Genomic DNA, 16,848 nt, shown 5'->3' on the forward strand with positions numbered 1-16,848 from the left:
TACATGCTTCCTCAAGCACCGTGGGCTGATCCGTGCGTGAGGCTGCCCCCGCAAACGGTTACGGCCGCTCCTTATCTTCCTTCTAACCCTTCTCTCAAATCTAAACCTCAGTACACTTTATTCACAGCAGTCCCACTACCTACCCCACTGAATGCCGCCACTCTGGAACTACCCTCTGTGCCTAAAACCATGAAGTCTCAGATTCTCGCAGAAATTCAGACCGCTGGCTCCGGAGACGGACCCATCGCCAACCCAAGTACCTCACTATTCGCAACTCATATTCCCATAACTCATCCCTTAAATCCTCACCTCGATGCATCACTCGACTCTATCCTCCAAGCAGTTTCAACCAGAACTATCCATTCATATCTAACAGCTTGGAGATGTTTCAAAGCTTTTCACCTCTCCTATAACCTGCAATTTCCCGATCTTTCTCTCCTCGCAATTACTTAATTTATTTCCTACCTGAAATCAGTGAAGAACCTCCAAGCCGGATCTATTAAAGGTTACTTAACTTGCAGCTTGGAATAGAATGCTGTCACCAATGATTTCATATTGCTGAATGCTTCTATTTGAGTGTGCCGCTCGCCTGAGGCTGCGGCTGTGCTCACTGAGACAGACTGCTCTCACTATGAGAGTTTGTGTCTCGCTCAGCTTTGCTCGCGGTTCACCTTCATCAATGAAGGCGGCCCCGCTCCTCCCCTCGTCTGCCATGGGCGGATCTAAGAAAATGCATGCAGCACTTTGATCGGCCGTGTATTTACACGTGAGGATCATCAGTACACCTCATCTAACCGGTTTGATCATTTAGGCGGATTGAAAGAGAATGCTATCACTAATTATTTTTATCACTGACAGCTTCAGATTTAGTCGCGCTCACGGGGCTGGCTGCTCTCACTTTTGAGAGCATTTATTCTAGCAAAGCATTTTTGAGAGGAAAGGGAAGGGATCAGTTCTCGCTGAGGACAGAACTCCCTCAAAGAAAGCTCATGCTTGCTCTCCATCCCTCTGTTCAACATCTGAGCGATGGATGTTCTATTCAAGCTGGGCACATCCTTTTCATTAGCATGTGCCCAAGCAAACTACTGCTGTGATAGCGGACCCACAAGAGCATTCTTCTCTCCTCACATCTGCGAATGCAAGTTCCCCGCCCATGTTTGGCGAACTTCTATTCAACAAAATGGAGCCTCTTGCCACACGGTTCATGGTCTGGCAGCCATTTCCCGTGTTTCAAGTTGGGTTCTAAATACAGTAAACGAGGTTACTCATTCTAGTTCGCTCGCAGGCCACCTCGTTTCAGAGGTATTATCCAGACTTCGGTACGGGACAATGAAGAACATGTTCTCCGGTCCAAAGTACAAGCACTGCATGCAAAAGGTGCTGTGGAAATGGTACCTCTAGTGAACAGCGAGTCAGGCTTTTCAGCCGCTACTTCCTTGTTCCTAAGAAAGATGGTGGGCTCAGATCTATTCTAGATCTCAGACATCTGAATCGCTCACTTATGAGATGGCCTTTCAGATGTTAACTTTGAAACAGATCCTCGCGCAGATTTCTCCCGAGGACTGGTCTTTAACAGTGAATCTGAAAGATGCTTACTTTCACATCCACTCAGACCCCATCACAGACCGTTCTTGAGATTCGCATTCGAGGCAGTGGCCTATCAGTATGTAGTCCTTCCGTTTGGACTGTCTCTGGCCCCGCGCACTTTTACGAAGTGCATAGACGCAGCTCTTTCCCCTCTGAGACAGATGGGAATCCACATATTGAATTACTTTGACGATTGGCTGGTTCTAGCCAGATCAGAACGGGAATTGGCCGCTCACAGAGAGCTGTTGCTCAGCCACTTAGAGCACCTCAGGTTGATGATCAACCCACAGAAGGGTCATCTGTTACCCAGCCAGAAGGCTGTCTTTCTGGGAATGATTTTAGTCTCTGCCCAAATGCGGGCATGGATTACGCTTGAATAATCCCTGATTATTCAGCGATTAGTGGCATCTCTCAAACCGGGAATGATACATCCCTTCAAGGTTTTTTTAGAGGTTACTCTGCCTCATGATGGCCGCCGCCTCTGTGATACCTCTAGGCCTGCTCCACATGCAGACTCTTCAATTTGGGCTCAAAGCCCGTGTTCTATCCCGCGCCTGGCGCCTAGGATGGTTTTGCATCAGGATAAACCACCGCTGTGACTGACTGCAAACAGGCGTGCAGTTAGGACTGACGTCCAAAAGGAAGATGGTTACAACAGACGCCTCCAACTTGGGTTTGGGCACCCTTTTGGAGGGCGATCCGGTGTTCGGCTCCTGGTCAGCCCCAGAGCAACGCCTGCATATCAACTGCCTAGAAATGTCAGTGTTTTTTAGTCCTGAAAACCTTCCTGCCGGACTTGAGGGGGCACCACGTTTTAGTCCAGTCGGACAGCATGACGGTGGTAGTCTACATCAATCACCAAGGCGGTCTTAGGTCGCCCCTTCCTTACAGGATGGCTCGTCGCCTCCTTCTTTGGGCACAGAACAAACTCCTCTCACTAAGGGCGGTTCATGTGCCAGGCAGACTGAACCTGGGTGCAGATATGCTGTCCAGAGGCAATGTAGCTCCAGGGGAATGGACGCTACATCCTCAAACGGTTCTGAAAATCTTGTCTGTTTGGAAGGCAGAGGTCAACCTCTTCGCCTCAGAAGACAACTCTTACTGCCCCACTTATTTCTCAATACAGCGAGACGCTCTGACCCAATCCTCACCTGTAAGCCTTTTCCCAGATCGCCCTGATCCCGGAGCCGGAGTTGTGGAGCCTTAATGAATGGAGCCTTGATGGGTGCTTGGCCTGCTTCTAGCGAGAGTGAGCAGTACCATTTTAGAGGCTAGAGTGCTGACTACAAGATGCCTTTACAGCCAAAAATGGTTAATCTTCCGTAACTGGTGTTCTGCATGAAGTTTGGACCCGGCCTCATGTGACGTGCCCCACGTGCTAACCTTTTTGCAAGAGCCGATGGATAACGGGCATGCCCCTTCCACGCTCAAAGTATATGTGGCAGCTATCGCAGCGAATCATCGCAGTGATCTCATCGTTAAGTTCTTGAAGGGTGCCCAGAGGCTGAACACTCCTCGTCCTCAGACGGTGCCGTCACGGGACTTGTCAACAGTCCTGAAAGCCCTGCGAGGCCACCCTTTCGAGCTGCTTAGTTCGGCCGACTTGCGGCCCTTATCGCTTTAAATGGCCTTCCTCCTAGCTCTGGTGTCGATTAAGCAAGTGGGCGACTTGCAAGTGCTGTCAGTCAGCACTTCATGTCTTGAGTTCGGACCTAACGACTGTAAGGTGCTCTTGAATCAGAGCCCAGGGGCCTGATGTATAAACATTGCGTATGCACAAAATGGGCATGGCAATGTGCGTACGCAATTTTCCACGCACATATTGGGATTTATAAAAAATAAACTAGGCGTAAATATGTGCGCACTGTACGGAGAGTCTAGACCATGCGTACACACTCTTTTACTGGAGGGAGTGAAATAAGGAAGCAAACAGAATGATTTTAAGCACGCGGGACTCTGTGCCGGCTTAAAATCTCTCAAGCCTGATTGCTCATAGTTCATTGTTTCTTCCTCCGAGGTAACTGGTAGGGGAGAAACTTGAGAGCGGGAGAGGCGGGGCTGCCTTCATTGAAGAAGGGGATCCGCGAGCAAAGCAGGGACAGTCTCATTTGTCTCAGTCTGTTATGTCCCCCTGCACTCCAAGGGTGTACAGGGACACGGGTTTACAAAGGGAAACCGCACCGTGGAAAAAAGGTACAGGTTTACGCAAGAGGAATCTCATGTATGGGCGCCTGGACCAATACAAGGGGTGACAGATGACAAACAACACAAGTACTAGACCTGGCATCGGACTCCTCTGCTGAGTCAGAATGCCACAGAGTGCTGGAGGAACTCAACTAGGGTTTATTGGAAGAAGACGAAAGTCAGCACAGTCAGGAGTGCTGTCTTAAGGGACAGGATGTTGAGCTAAACTTACTCAAGCGGCTCAAAAGGAGCTCTCTGTAGTCCAGAAGGGGAAAGATAACCTATATAGAGAATATATATATTAGGGCTGTCAGTCGATTAAAATTTTTAATCTAATTAATTACATGATGTGTTGATTAATTAATCTAATTAATCGCAAATTACATTTGTCTGTGAAAATACCCCCAAAAGATTATTTCATGATATTTTTGTGTTAAATGAGAAAGTATTATGTACACATTATAAATAGTAGCTTTAGAAAAAAAAAATAGATTCAACATAAAAGTTATTACACATAAAAGTTTAACTTCTGCCAGCGCACAATCCCGATAAATATACACACAGTTTGTATATACATTATTGAAGTGGACCATTCACGCTAACATAATCTGTTATTAAGTGTTAAGTGAACGTTTGGGGAACTGTTGGGGAAAACATCTGATGTGTAACATTATATTAGATCCATGCAATAGTCTTTATATATTTACATTTACATTTAGTCATTAGCAGATGCTTTATCCAAAGCAACTTACAAATGAGGACAATGGAAGCAATCAAAATCAACAAAACAAGTCTCAGTTAGCCTAATGCAGTACACGTAGCAAGGTTTTTTTTATAATTATATAATCAACAAAAAGAAAACAGATAGAATAGAAAAGGAATAGAGCAAGCTGGTGTTAGAGGCATTTTTTCTTTTTGTTAATTGTATAATAAATAAAAAGACAACAAATACAATACAAAAATAATAGAGAAGCTAGTGTTAGAATATAGGCCATCTGTCTCATTAATCTAACAATAAAAGAAAAGATTGCTGCTCTTGATTGAACTGCTTTTGTAGTTTTAATAACCAATATATTTGTAATGAACACACTGAAGTGATTTTAACATTTGATTATTTGCTTTTCTTACTTGAATGCTTTTGTTTAGATGTCAAATTTAAAAAAGTAATGCACTATGCCTATTTGTTTCTTTATTATACTGTTGTTGTTGTTTTGCAAATGTTCTAATTTTTAATAACAAAGATCAAATAAAAAATGGCTGTATTGTGATTATTAATAGACTATAGTAATTAATATTAAGAAAGGAAGTGGAGGAAGCAATGCAACATTGCTAGGTGATTTTGCTTTGGAACCTTCAGAAAACTTCAACTTGATTTTTCTCAGAACTGACCTTGCTGACTTTGTTGACTTCAAACGGGTGTAGCTCAGTTATTTTTCATCCGATTCCAACAAATCGTATATCATATCAGCCTTTTAATGGAGAATGTGAGAATAAAAATAACTCATTTTTGAAAATTTGCACATTGTGACACATTTTGCCAGCACAGGTCACATTTATTTTCAAACTTTTTTTTTGCATTTTAATCTGGAGTACAACATGCCCTAGACATTGTTTGAAAATGTTTTGATTCTTTATTGTTCAGTCACACTTTACATTGGGGCTTCATTAGTTAACATTAGTTAACATAAACTGCCAATGAAACATTCTTCTAAACATTTGTTAATCTTAGGTATAGTTCTAATATTAAATAAAATCAAAAGTTGCAACTGTGTTATTTAATGAGCTAACCTGAACTAAGAGTTTGTATTTTTTGTACAAAGTTGTACAAAGATTCATTACTTCTGTAGCAAATGTAGCTATTGCTCACTGATGTTAATACATTAACTAAGGTTAACTAATGAGATCTTATTGTAAAATGATACCTATTGGTCTTTATAATTCTTTTCCGCAATGTTCAGTTACTGTTGTCATAAGAAAAAAACACTTTTTTTGCAACTAAATTTCAATATCGCGATAATACTGTATGCCATGATAAAAGCATTAGCGATTAACCCTTTGAGCGGTACAGTCCCTCATATGGGATTTTTATGTCCGTGCCCCTGGGAGTACGGTCCCACATATGGGATTTAGAACGTTCGGTGATGTCACATAACTGCCAAATTCAAACTGTGGTTTCGCGCGTTGGCTGACGCTGAGCCAGAGAGAGACATGCACTGCGCTTGTCATATTATCAAAGTTCACTCTATTCTTCACCCAGTTCACCGGCCACTTATTACTTGTATTTCGGGAGAAATTGATGATTTCACTTGCTGTAAATCCGACTGACAGGACTCTCTGTACTGCGGCGCGAACAAACATGGCGGCGCCCATCTCACGTTACAGATCACAATCAAGATAATTTAGAAAGGTTTTTAAATCACAAAACACACTCATTTACACATATTTGTGAATCGAAATATCAGATTGTTCATGACATGGTAAGCAAGTCTGTGAATATTTTAAATAAAAAAGGAAAAACGAAATAAAAGCGATCCATCTGTCATACAGTGTTATTGTGGCTGTGGTGTGTCACGTGACAAGCATGTTGCCATGGAAACAGTAAGGGAAAACGTTCTAAAATAACAGTCGCCTTAAAAAAACTCACTCTGGGGGGACAGCTAGAATATTTTAAACTCACCACTGAAAGGGTTAATCGCAACATGAATATTTGATACCGGCATATCACTTATACAAACAGGTAATAGACGGGAGGGCCGGCTTTTTGTCTCGCTTGCAGCACCATTCCCCTCTGATCAGAATATGAGTGCTTCTCTGCTCTTCCAGAGAGTTCCCTGGTTGAGTTCCTCCAACACCTTTGGACGGTCAGACTCGGCAGAGGATCCTGACGCCAGGCTTAGAACTTGTGATGCATGCCTGTTCAGTCAGCCCCTATACTGGGGATAGATGCCCATACATGAGATCCCTTTGGGCAATCCTGTATCTGTAATTTTTATATGGTACAGTTTCCCTATTTTGGTAAACCCACATATTTCCCTTGACATATTTCCTTCTCTCCATCCCTGCATTTATAGTCATTCTATCCCTTTTTAGGAACTACCCTATGTCACCTCCTCTCCTCATGTTACCTCCTTTTGGGCAGGATGTGGCTCCACTTTCCCCAGTGTAAAGCTGCCGACATAACGTTAAATGTGTCTGACTGAAAGGGAATGGGTCTTTTCCTAAAGGAGGGAATAGAGACGTTAAGAACCTCTTGCCACAACCTTAAACTACCGCTGAATGGCCAGGATGCATTTCGGCTCCTCAGCACAATTCTGAGCATGTCACCATCTTATATACCTGTATGTATGGGGAGTGGCTTGGCATGCAAATTCTATTCGACAATATAAGCTATATCTCAATTTGTATATTTGTTTTTTTTTCACCGGAGCACCACTTGAGTATTCTCCTCCCGTCCCATTTCTACCAGTGATCCTTTCCTTCCTGTGGTACTCATCACTGTTGTAGGTTGCCAAGTTGAGGGGACAAATGGGTTGAAATTTGTATGTGTCGATTGTGTGAGAAAGATGCGTTTCATACAAGATCTGGCTACTGGGCAACCTCGGAATTTGTTGACATGATTATTCATATAATGAGGTTTGGGCCATAAAAATGATGGGAGTTTTACCAGAAGGCGAATGTAGCAAACATATAAAATACGCCCAGTGGGATTTTTTTATAGAAAGATTAAAAATACGGGATAAATACGGGAAAATATTTAAATGGGATAGATAGTGGGATAGAATGGTAAAATAAGGGAGAATCCCGGAGGGTTGACAGGCATGTGAGGGTTACATACGTAACAAGACTTATTGGTTATTGTAATGAGGACGCGGAGGCCGAGTCTGAATCCATGTGCGGGAGTTTATTGAAGACAATTTCAGTAAACAGGAACGTCAAGGCAGGCAGAGGGTCAAAACCAGAATAACAGTCCAATTTAACAACACTGACAAGGGCAATCCAGAAGGGTAAAGTGAGCAGGCAGGCAAAAGGTCCAAACACATACATCCGTCCGATCAGGAAAACTAAGCAAGGTAATAATAAGGTAATCATTAGGTAGGTAAACAGGCAGAATCATACACTGAACAGGCAGTCAGAATGTACAGAGAAAACGCTTGGTAAGGCAGGGTAACTGGCAATACTTCGCAATGAGCATGAGCACAGTCTCTGGCTATAAAGCAACCAAACAGGAAATGAGTGTAGAGGAAGCAGAGGGAGTGGAACACAGTCAGTACTCGGGTGAGGGCTCCCTCTGCTGGCTTGGCATTACAGAACCCCCCCCTCTATGAGTGCCTCCTGGAGCTCGACGTGGGCGTCCCCGTGGTCATGGTGCTGGACGATCAGGTCTGGCTCGATGAAATTCCTCGATGAGAGATGGATCCAGAATGTCATGGGTGGCTACCCTTGACCTCTCCTCAGGCCCATAGCCCTCCCAGTCCACCAGATACTGGAGCTGACCCCCTCTCCTACGCGAGTCCAGCAACACGTTCACCTTATAAGCGGGAGTCCCGTCAATGTCCAAAGGTGGTGGTGGCTCTCGGACCTCGGCTCCGGGGTCAGCATCCAGGTGGAGAGAAACGTGAAAGGAGGGAGAAATACGATAATTAGCAGGAAGCTCTAGTTGGTAAGTGGCTTCATTTATTCTTCTGATAATTTTAAAAGGGCCAACATACCGTGGACTGAGCTTCCTGCTGGGCTGCCGCAGCTTGAGGTCTCTCGTTGAGAGCCACACCCGCTGTCCTGGTTGGTAGGGAGGATCTGGGCGACGTCGCCTGTTGGCCTGTAATTCTTGTCTTCTCACGGCTCGCTGGAGGCGGACATGTGCACAGTCCCACACCCTCTCACTATGACGAATCCATTCGTCAACCGCCGGGACTGAGGAAGGTTCACCAGACCACGGGAACAAGGGAGGTTGAAACCCAAGGACGCACTGGAAGGGGGTTAGGCCTGTGGATGTGTGAGTGAGAGAGTTTTGGGCATATTCCGCCCAGGGTAGGAACTCAGACCAACGATGTTGCTCTCGACTGCAGTAGGTCCGTAAGTATCGGCCGATTTCCTGGTTTAATCGCTCCACTTGGCCGTTCGATTGAGGGTGATAACCTGAAGTTAGGCTAATGTTGATATCCAGATGCTTGCAGAAAGCCTCCCAGACTTGGGAAGTGAATTGGGAGCCCCGATCACTGACTATATCCTCTGGGAGGCCATAGATACGGAAAACATGGTGGAACATAGCTTGAGCGGTCTCCATAGCGGTGGGTAGTCCCTTTAATGGTACTAGGCGACAAGACTTGGAGAACCGGTCGATAATGACGAGAATGGCCGTGTAACCATTAGAAGGATGCAGATCAGTTACAAAGTCAATGGAGAGATGGGACCAAGGACGTTGTGGGATTGGCAGTGATTTGAGTAGGCCAGATGGTAGTTCCTTAGGGGTTTTTGACTGGGCACAGACTTGACATGACTTCACATATGTGGTAACGTCTCTGGTCATAGAAGACCACCAGAATTAATTTTGGATCAGACGAAGAGTGCGAGATATCCCTGGGTGGCCCGTACCTATGGAGGTGTGGACCCACTGCATGATTCGTTGCCGTAGGTTGTGAGGTACATACTGCTTGTTTGGGGGACAGTTATTAGGTGTCGGGTCGAGTTCTTGTTCTCGCTGTAATTCCTCCATGATGTCCCAGGTAACTGGAGCAATGATGACGGAAGGAGGAAGAATGGGTTCTGGTGTGAGACTTTCAGTAGGGGGATCACAGCATCTGGACAATGCATCTGCCTTGCTGTTCTTACTGCCCGGTCTGTATGTGACTGTAAATTGGAAACGGATGAAAAACAAGGACCATCGAGCTGGGTGTCGGGTCGAGTTGTTGTTCCCGCTGTAATTCTTCCATGATATCCCAGGTAACTGGAGCAATCATGACTGAAGGAGGAAGAATGGGTTCTGGTGTGAGACTTTCAGTAGGGGGATCATAGCGTCTGGACAATGCATCTGCCTTGCTGTTCTTACTGCCCGGTCTGTATGTGACTGTAAATTGGAAGCGGGTGAAAAACAAGGACCATCGAGCTTGGCGTGGGTTGAGACGTTTGGCACTTTTTATATATTCAAGATTCTTATGATCAGTAATGACTTGAAAAGGATGAACTGCTCCCTCTAGCCAGTGTCTCCATTCCTCGATGGCTGCTTTCATGGAGAGAAGTTCCTTGTTTCCCACGTCATAATTACGTTCAGCTGCTGTTAGCTTTCGTGAGAAAAATGCACATGGAAACAGCCTGCCTGGTTGGCCATGATGTTGGGAGAGTACGGCTCCGATTCCACAATCTGAGGCATCTACCTTGACCACGAATAGAAGATTGGGGTCAGGATGTTTCAAGATGGGTGCTGTGGTGAAGCTTTCCTTCAGGGTATTAAAAGCATTGTTAGCCTCTTCCGTCCATCTTAGTTTTGAGGGCTTGCCCCTCAGGAGAGATGTCAAAGGGGAGGAAACCATGCTGTAATTTCGGATGAAACGTCTATAGAAATTAGCGAAGCCCAGGAATCGCTGAAGTTCCTTTAACGTGGTTGGTTGTGGCCATTCAGTGACTGCCTTTACTTTAGTCTCGTCCATCTTTACTCCCTCGTGACTTATATGGTAGCCCAGGAATGTCGTCTGTCTTACATGGAATTCACATTTTTGGATGTTCATAATTTTGTGGGTCGCTGGGCTTTCGATGCTGGTTGTGAGACATGGTTGGGGCCGTGTAATAAAACAGTGATTAATACAAAACCTGGACCACTGGGTTAGCTCACCATGATGCCAGGAGATGTCAGGGTCATGAACCAATAGCCAGGGGTATCCGAGGATGATTTTATGTTTAGGGGAGTCAACAACATACAGGGTAATTGACTCTTGATGAAATAAACCAACATGGAGGGAGAGAGTTCTTGTTTCTTGAGTAATTCCCTCTCCAAAGAGTGTGTCGTCAGTGGCTTTGATCTTGATCGGGGGAGTGCAAGGTTGAGTGGGAAAATTATACTTGTCAACAATGCTTTTGTTTATTAAGTTCAGGGCAGCTCCCGAGTCGATCATCGCTGTGAATTCAAGAGAGACATTTTCAGTCTTAATTGTGACGGGGAGTATGAATGACTTATTACTTAACAGTGAGAAAGTCTCAATATTCACCCTCACACTTGTCAACAACGCTTTTGTTTATTAAGTTCAGGGCAGCTCCTGAGTCGATCATCGCTGTGAACTCAAGAGAGACATTTTCAGTCTTAATTGTGACGGGTAGTATGAATGACTTATTACTTAACAATGAAAAATTTTCAATATTCACTCTCGGAGCTGCTTGGGGCTTGTGTGGACAACCAGGGCTGCGGTGGCCTGCTTCACCACAGTAAAAGCATAAACGACGCCTTGTTCTTTCCTCCTCAGATAATCTTGATGTACCGAGTTGCATGGGTTCGTTGCTTTCGGTTGGGGGTAACAGCTGAGAGGGACTTAGTGGCTCCTGTTGGGAATCTCTAAGTTCTTGTTTGTTGAGTAATTCCCTCTCCAAGGAGTGTGTTGTCAATTGCTTTGATCTTGATCGGGGGAGTGCAAGGTTGAGTGGGAAAATTATACTTGTCAACAATGCTTCTGTTTATTAAGTTCAGAGCAGCTCCCAAGTTGATCATCGCTGTGAATTCAAGAGAGACATCTTCAGTCTTAATTGTGACGGGTAGTATGAATGACTTATTACTTAACAATGAAAAATGTTCAATATTCAAAGTTACAAAGTCAGAAAAGGATAGACCCTCTCCTTTACAAACAAGTTCAGATTGCAGTTCGAGGTTCAGGCTTTACTGAAAGATCGCTTTAAAAGAAGTGTCATTAAATCCACTTCGAGCGGCGATCGTTCTGAATTCCACCGCATACTCAGCAGCGGTGCGATTACCTTGTGAGATATTTAAAATCTGAGTAGAAATACTCTTGCCCCCCGCGGGATATTCAAACACCTCACGAAGCTGTTGAATGAAATAATCTACGGAGGTTTTGAATCTTGTATCTGTCTCCCAAACGGCTGCCGCCCAGTCGATCGCTCTACCCGTCAGCAAAGTCATCAGAAATGCACATTTCTTCCCCTCAGACTCAAATCTATCCCCTTGATGATCCAAATAGATCCTTACTTGGCGAACAAAGCCTCTACACTGTTCGGCGGTGCCATCAAACTTATCAGGTAGAGCAAAGCTTACCGTTTTCGGCGTTGGTGTGGGGAGCGATTGGATGTAATGAGTCAGGTGTTCGTTAACTGCTTGAAGGTTTATGAGTTGTTCCCGGTAGCCCTTTAATATCTCACTTTGGTAGGCAAATGCCGTTTGCAGGTTAGAAACTTCCGCTGGATTCATTGGAGGCGAAGTATTCTGTAATGAGGACGTTGAGGCTGAGTCTGAATCCTTATGCGGGAGTTTATTGAAGACAATTTCAGTAAACAGGAACGTCAAGGCAGGCAGAGGTTCAAAACCAGAATAACAGTCCAATTTAACAACACTTACAGGGGCAATCCAGAAGGGTAAAGTGAGCAGGCAGGCAAAAGGTCCAAACACATACATCCGTCCGATCAGGCAAACTAAGCAAGGGGGATAATCCAGGTAATCGTTAGGTAGGTAAACAGGCAGAATCATACACTGAACAGGCAGTCAGAATGTACAGAGAAAACGCTTGGTAAGGCAGGTTAACTGGCAATACTTCGCAATGAGCATGAGCACAGTCTCTGGCTATAAAGCAACCAAACAGGAAATGAGTGTAGAGGAAGCAGAGGGAGTGGAACACAGTCAGAACTCGGGTGAAGGCTCCCTCTGCTGGCTTGGCATTACAGTTATTTAGTGTTTTCTTATTTAGTGTATCATTTAACAAAAAAAAAATATATACATACATGTACATAATAATAATAATAATTTAATATTTGCATGTTAATAAAAAAATAAATAAATAAAGGGATTACACAAAAATGAAAATTGTGTCATCATTTTCTCTCCCTCCTGTCTTTCTAAAGCTACTTTTTGAAATGTCTATTTGATTTGATGCACCATTAATTTGCGATTAATTAATCACCAAATCACCAAGTTTGAATCACTTTACAGCCCTAGTTTAAACTATACTATTGAATAATATTGGCTATTGAATAATAACCCAGCACAATAATTATTTATTACAAATTATTCCGATTTTTCTAATGCATTTTAAGAATATTTTTCCTATCAACTGGTTTAAATGTACAACACCGCTATATGCTGCGTCAGCATGCGCACTCTGATGTAAACAAGCACGGGAGAAGCACATGGCAGAATGCCTGAGAGACGCTCTGGATGAAAGCGCACATTCACTCTCAGACAGCAGATGGCGATGAAAAGCAGAAATGCAGCCGTTACCCCAGAAACCCTGGAAACAAAGCAGAAATGTTTTAAATAGCCATTCTGTGTTCATCACAGTGCCAAATATTTAAATATTAAGACTTAATAGGCTATTTATTTTCAAACTTTTTACATTTTAATCTGGATTACAAAATGCTGTAGATATTGTTTGACATTTTTTTTTATTCTTTATTGTTCGGTCACACTTTACATTAAGGCTGCATTAGATAGCATTAGTTGATTCATTAGTTAACATAAACTGTCAATGAAAAATTATTCTAAACGTTCATTAATCTTCGCGATTCACGATGGCGCCGACGGTGATGGCTGCCTCCGTGGCGTGCTCCGCAGTTGTTTTTATGTTTTTGTTAGTTTGTCCTGTCTTTAGTTATATCCCTGCAATCAGTTTCACCAGAGACGAATTGCTGGACATTCGGAAGTACACACCACCCGATATTTCACCAGTTTTCGACTATTCTGATGTTTTGCTGGAAATTGTAGACGGGGGAGCTGCGGCGCTGATCAAGCGCTTCAGGACGCACAGACGGGGGACGCGAGCCGGCGCCCTCATGAAGCTCAGGCAGCGCGGATTCAGAATGCCGTTGCCTAGCATCCATCTGGCGAACCTCCGCTCTCTACCCAACAAAATGGACGAACTCCTTCTGCTCTCCCGGATAAATAAGGATTTTTCAAACTCTGCTGCTCTGTGTTTCACGGCGCGTTGAGTCTCCCGGGCTTTCAGCTGTTTTGACATGCTTTTACATCAATGAGAGGTGGTGTACAGATGTAACTGTGCTAAAGAATATATGCTGTTCAGATCTAGAAGTGCTCTTCATTAACTGCAAGCCGTTCTATTCGCCGTGGGAGTTTTGCTCATTCATTCTCGTCAGTGTCTCCATTCCTCCGCAAGCGCACGTTAGCTCCGCTTTACAGAAACTCGCTGATCAGATCACAGACACAGAAGGGCTCATGGGAGTTTACTTACTCAAAGTTGTTCTAAGGGCAAAAAGGAAAATGATTGGTTGAAAGATTCAACCAATGAAATTGGATCAGAGGCGGGGTCAAGACGTTTGGAAATTTGGAGGGAATCTACAGGGATACGTTATAGACTGCTCGTCGGAGATCGCATTTATTGTAAGGTAAGTGAATTTACGATATATTTTATTAATATAAATCAAAAAATATTAATCTAAAAATCACACATAAACAGCCTCCGAAGTTTACTAAGATAATTGGGGAACATTGAAAATGCACAAAACTAATAATCATCGTCTAAATATTCGATCGTATGCATTTTGATTCGACTGCTTCAGTTCACCGCACCAAAGCTGCTAATGAGATAACCAGGGTAAAACATGCTTTTCCAGTGCTAATTTACCCAGCTGTCTGTGAAGCCGATATATGCGATCACATAACTCGTTCAAGCCTCCGCAACATTTCATCAGTCAAAATTATACATCTCCCGCCCTAGCGCTGCGAGCAGGAGTAACAGTTACTCAATAGTTTCATATCGCTGTTATTTTTAGTCTACTATATGCTGCTCTCAGAGCAAGAGCATTCAATAGTTTCATATCGCTGTTATTTTTAGTCTACTATATGCTGCTCTCAAGGCAGGAGAATTCATTTGGGATAGCATGGGAAGGGTAATGCTATTGCTCTTGGAGCAGGAGAGCTTATTTTATCTTAATATTTGATGCTTTAAGATTGGTACCAATGTTCTCTATAGGTAAGGCTAATGTTTTCAGATGTTTTTCTGTGAGCCTATCCCTCTGTCTTCAAGGAACATTTCCGTCAGAGAAAAAATTAATGGTAAGTAAAACTTTTTTTTTGCATGTGCTTTTAATTACATGTATATACAATCTATATTCTTAATAAACCGGGAAAAGGGTGTAGTCTCCTACAATATGTAGTTGCTCTAGAAAAATTGTATTCTGTGATCATTGCATATTGTTTTAACACAAAAAATATAAAATACTAAAACAATAGTTTAAAAACACTTTAGAAGAAGGAGCGAAAATTACCAATTTTTTACCCATGCAGTCTTACAAATTACGAAGTCTGGAGGACTGCATGGATGCAGCATTGGAAGGATTGGACCCTATCCACTTTACATGGAAAGTTTTGAATCCCTTGTAGAAAAAAACAAAGTATCTGATGAGGTAACATTTCTCTTGTCTTTTACAATTCAACTTATTTTTTCATATGTGTATGTAAATAATGTTTTAAGATAATTGGGGAACATTGAAAATGCACAAAACTAATAATCATCGTGTAAATATCCGATCGTATGCATTTTGATTCGACTGCTTCAGTTCACCAAAGCTGCTAATGGGATAACTGTGGTAAAACATGCTTTTCCAGTGCTAACTTACCCCGCTGTCTGTGAAGCCGATATATGTGATCACATAACTCGTTCAAGCCTCCGCAACATTTCATCAGTCAAAATTATACAGCTCCCGCCCTAGCACTGCGAACAGGAGTACTCAATAGTTTCATATCGCTGTTATTTTTAGTCTATGTGCTGCTCTCAGAGCAGGAGCATTCAATAGTTTCATATCGCTGTTATTTTTAGTCTACTATATGCTGCTCTCAGAGCAGGAGCATTCAGTAGTTATTTTTAGTGTGCTGCTCTCAGGGCAGGAGCATTCAATAGTTTCATATCGCTGTTATTTTTAGTGTACAGTGTACTATGTGCAGAGCAGGAGCATTCAGTAGTTTCATATCGCTGTTATTTTTAGTGTACTATATGCTGCTCTCAGAGCAGGAGCATTCAATAGTTTCATATCGCTGTTATTTTTAGTCTACTATGTGCTGCTCTCAGGGCAGGAGCATTCAATAGTTTCATATCGCTGTTATTTTTAGTCTACTATGTGCTGCTCTCAGGGCAGGAGCATTCAATAGTTTCATATCGCTGTTATTTTTAGTCTACTATGTGCTGCTCTCAGAGCAGGACCATTGAATAGTTTCATATCGCTGTTATTTTTAGTCTACTATGTGCTGTTCTCAGAGCAGGAGCATTCAATAGTTTCATATCGCTGTTATTTTTAGTCTACTATGTGCTGCTCTCAGAGCAGGAGCATTCAATAGTTTCATATCGCTGTTATTTTTAGTCTACTATGTGCTGCTCTCAGAGCAGGAGCATTCAATAGTTTCATATCGCTGTTATTTTTAGTGTACTATGTGCTACTCTCAGGGCAGAAGCATATCACTCTTATTTTTAGTCTACTATGTGCTGCTCTCAGAGCAGGATAATTCAGTAGTTTCATATCGCTGTTATTTTTAGTGTACTATGTGCTGCTCTCAGGGCAGGAGCATTCAATAGTTTCATATCGCTGTTATTTTTAGTCTACTATGTGCTGCTCTCAGAGCAGGAGCATTCAGTAGTTTCATATCGCTGTTATTTTTAGTGTACTATGTGCTGCTCTCAGAGCAGGAGCATTCAATAGTTTCATATCGCTGTTATTTTTAGTCTACTATGTGCTGCTCTCAGGGCAGGAGTACTCAATAGTTTCATATCGCTGTTATTTTTAGTCTACTATATGCTGCTCTCAGAGCAGGAGCACTCAATAGTTTCATATCGCTGTTATTTTTAGTCTACTATATGCTGTTCTCAGAGCAGGAGCACTCAATAGTTTCATATCGCTGTTATTTTTAGTCTACTACTCTCT

Source organism: Sinocyclocheilus anshuiensis, unplaced genomic scaffold (assembly GCF_001515605.1).
Source record: "Sinocyclocheilus anshuiensis isolate Anshui unplaced genomic scaffold, SAMN03320099.WGS_v1.1 scaffold618, whole genome shotgun sequence".
NCBI classification, from domain to species: domain Eukaryota; kingdom Metazoa; phylum Chordata; class Actinopteri; order Cypriniformes; family Cyprinidae; genus Sinocyclocheilus; species Sinocyclocheilus anshuiensis.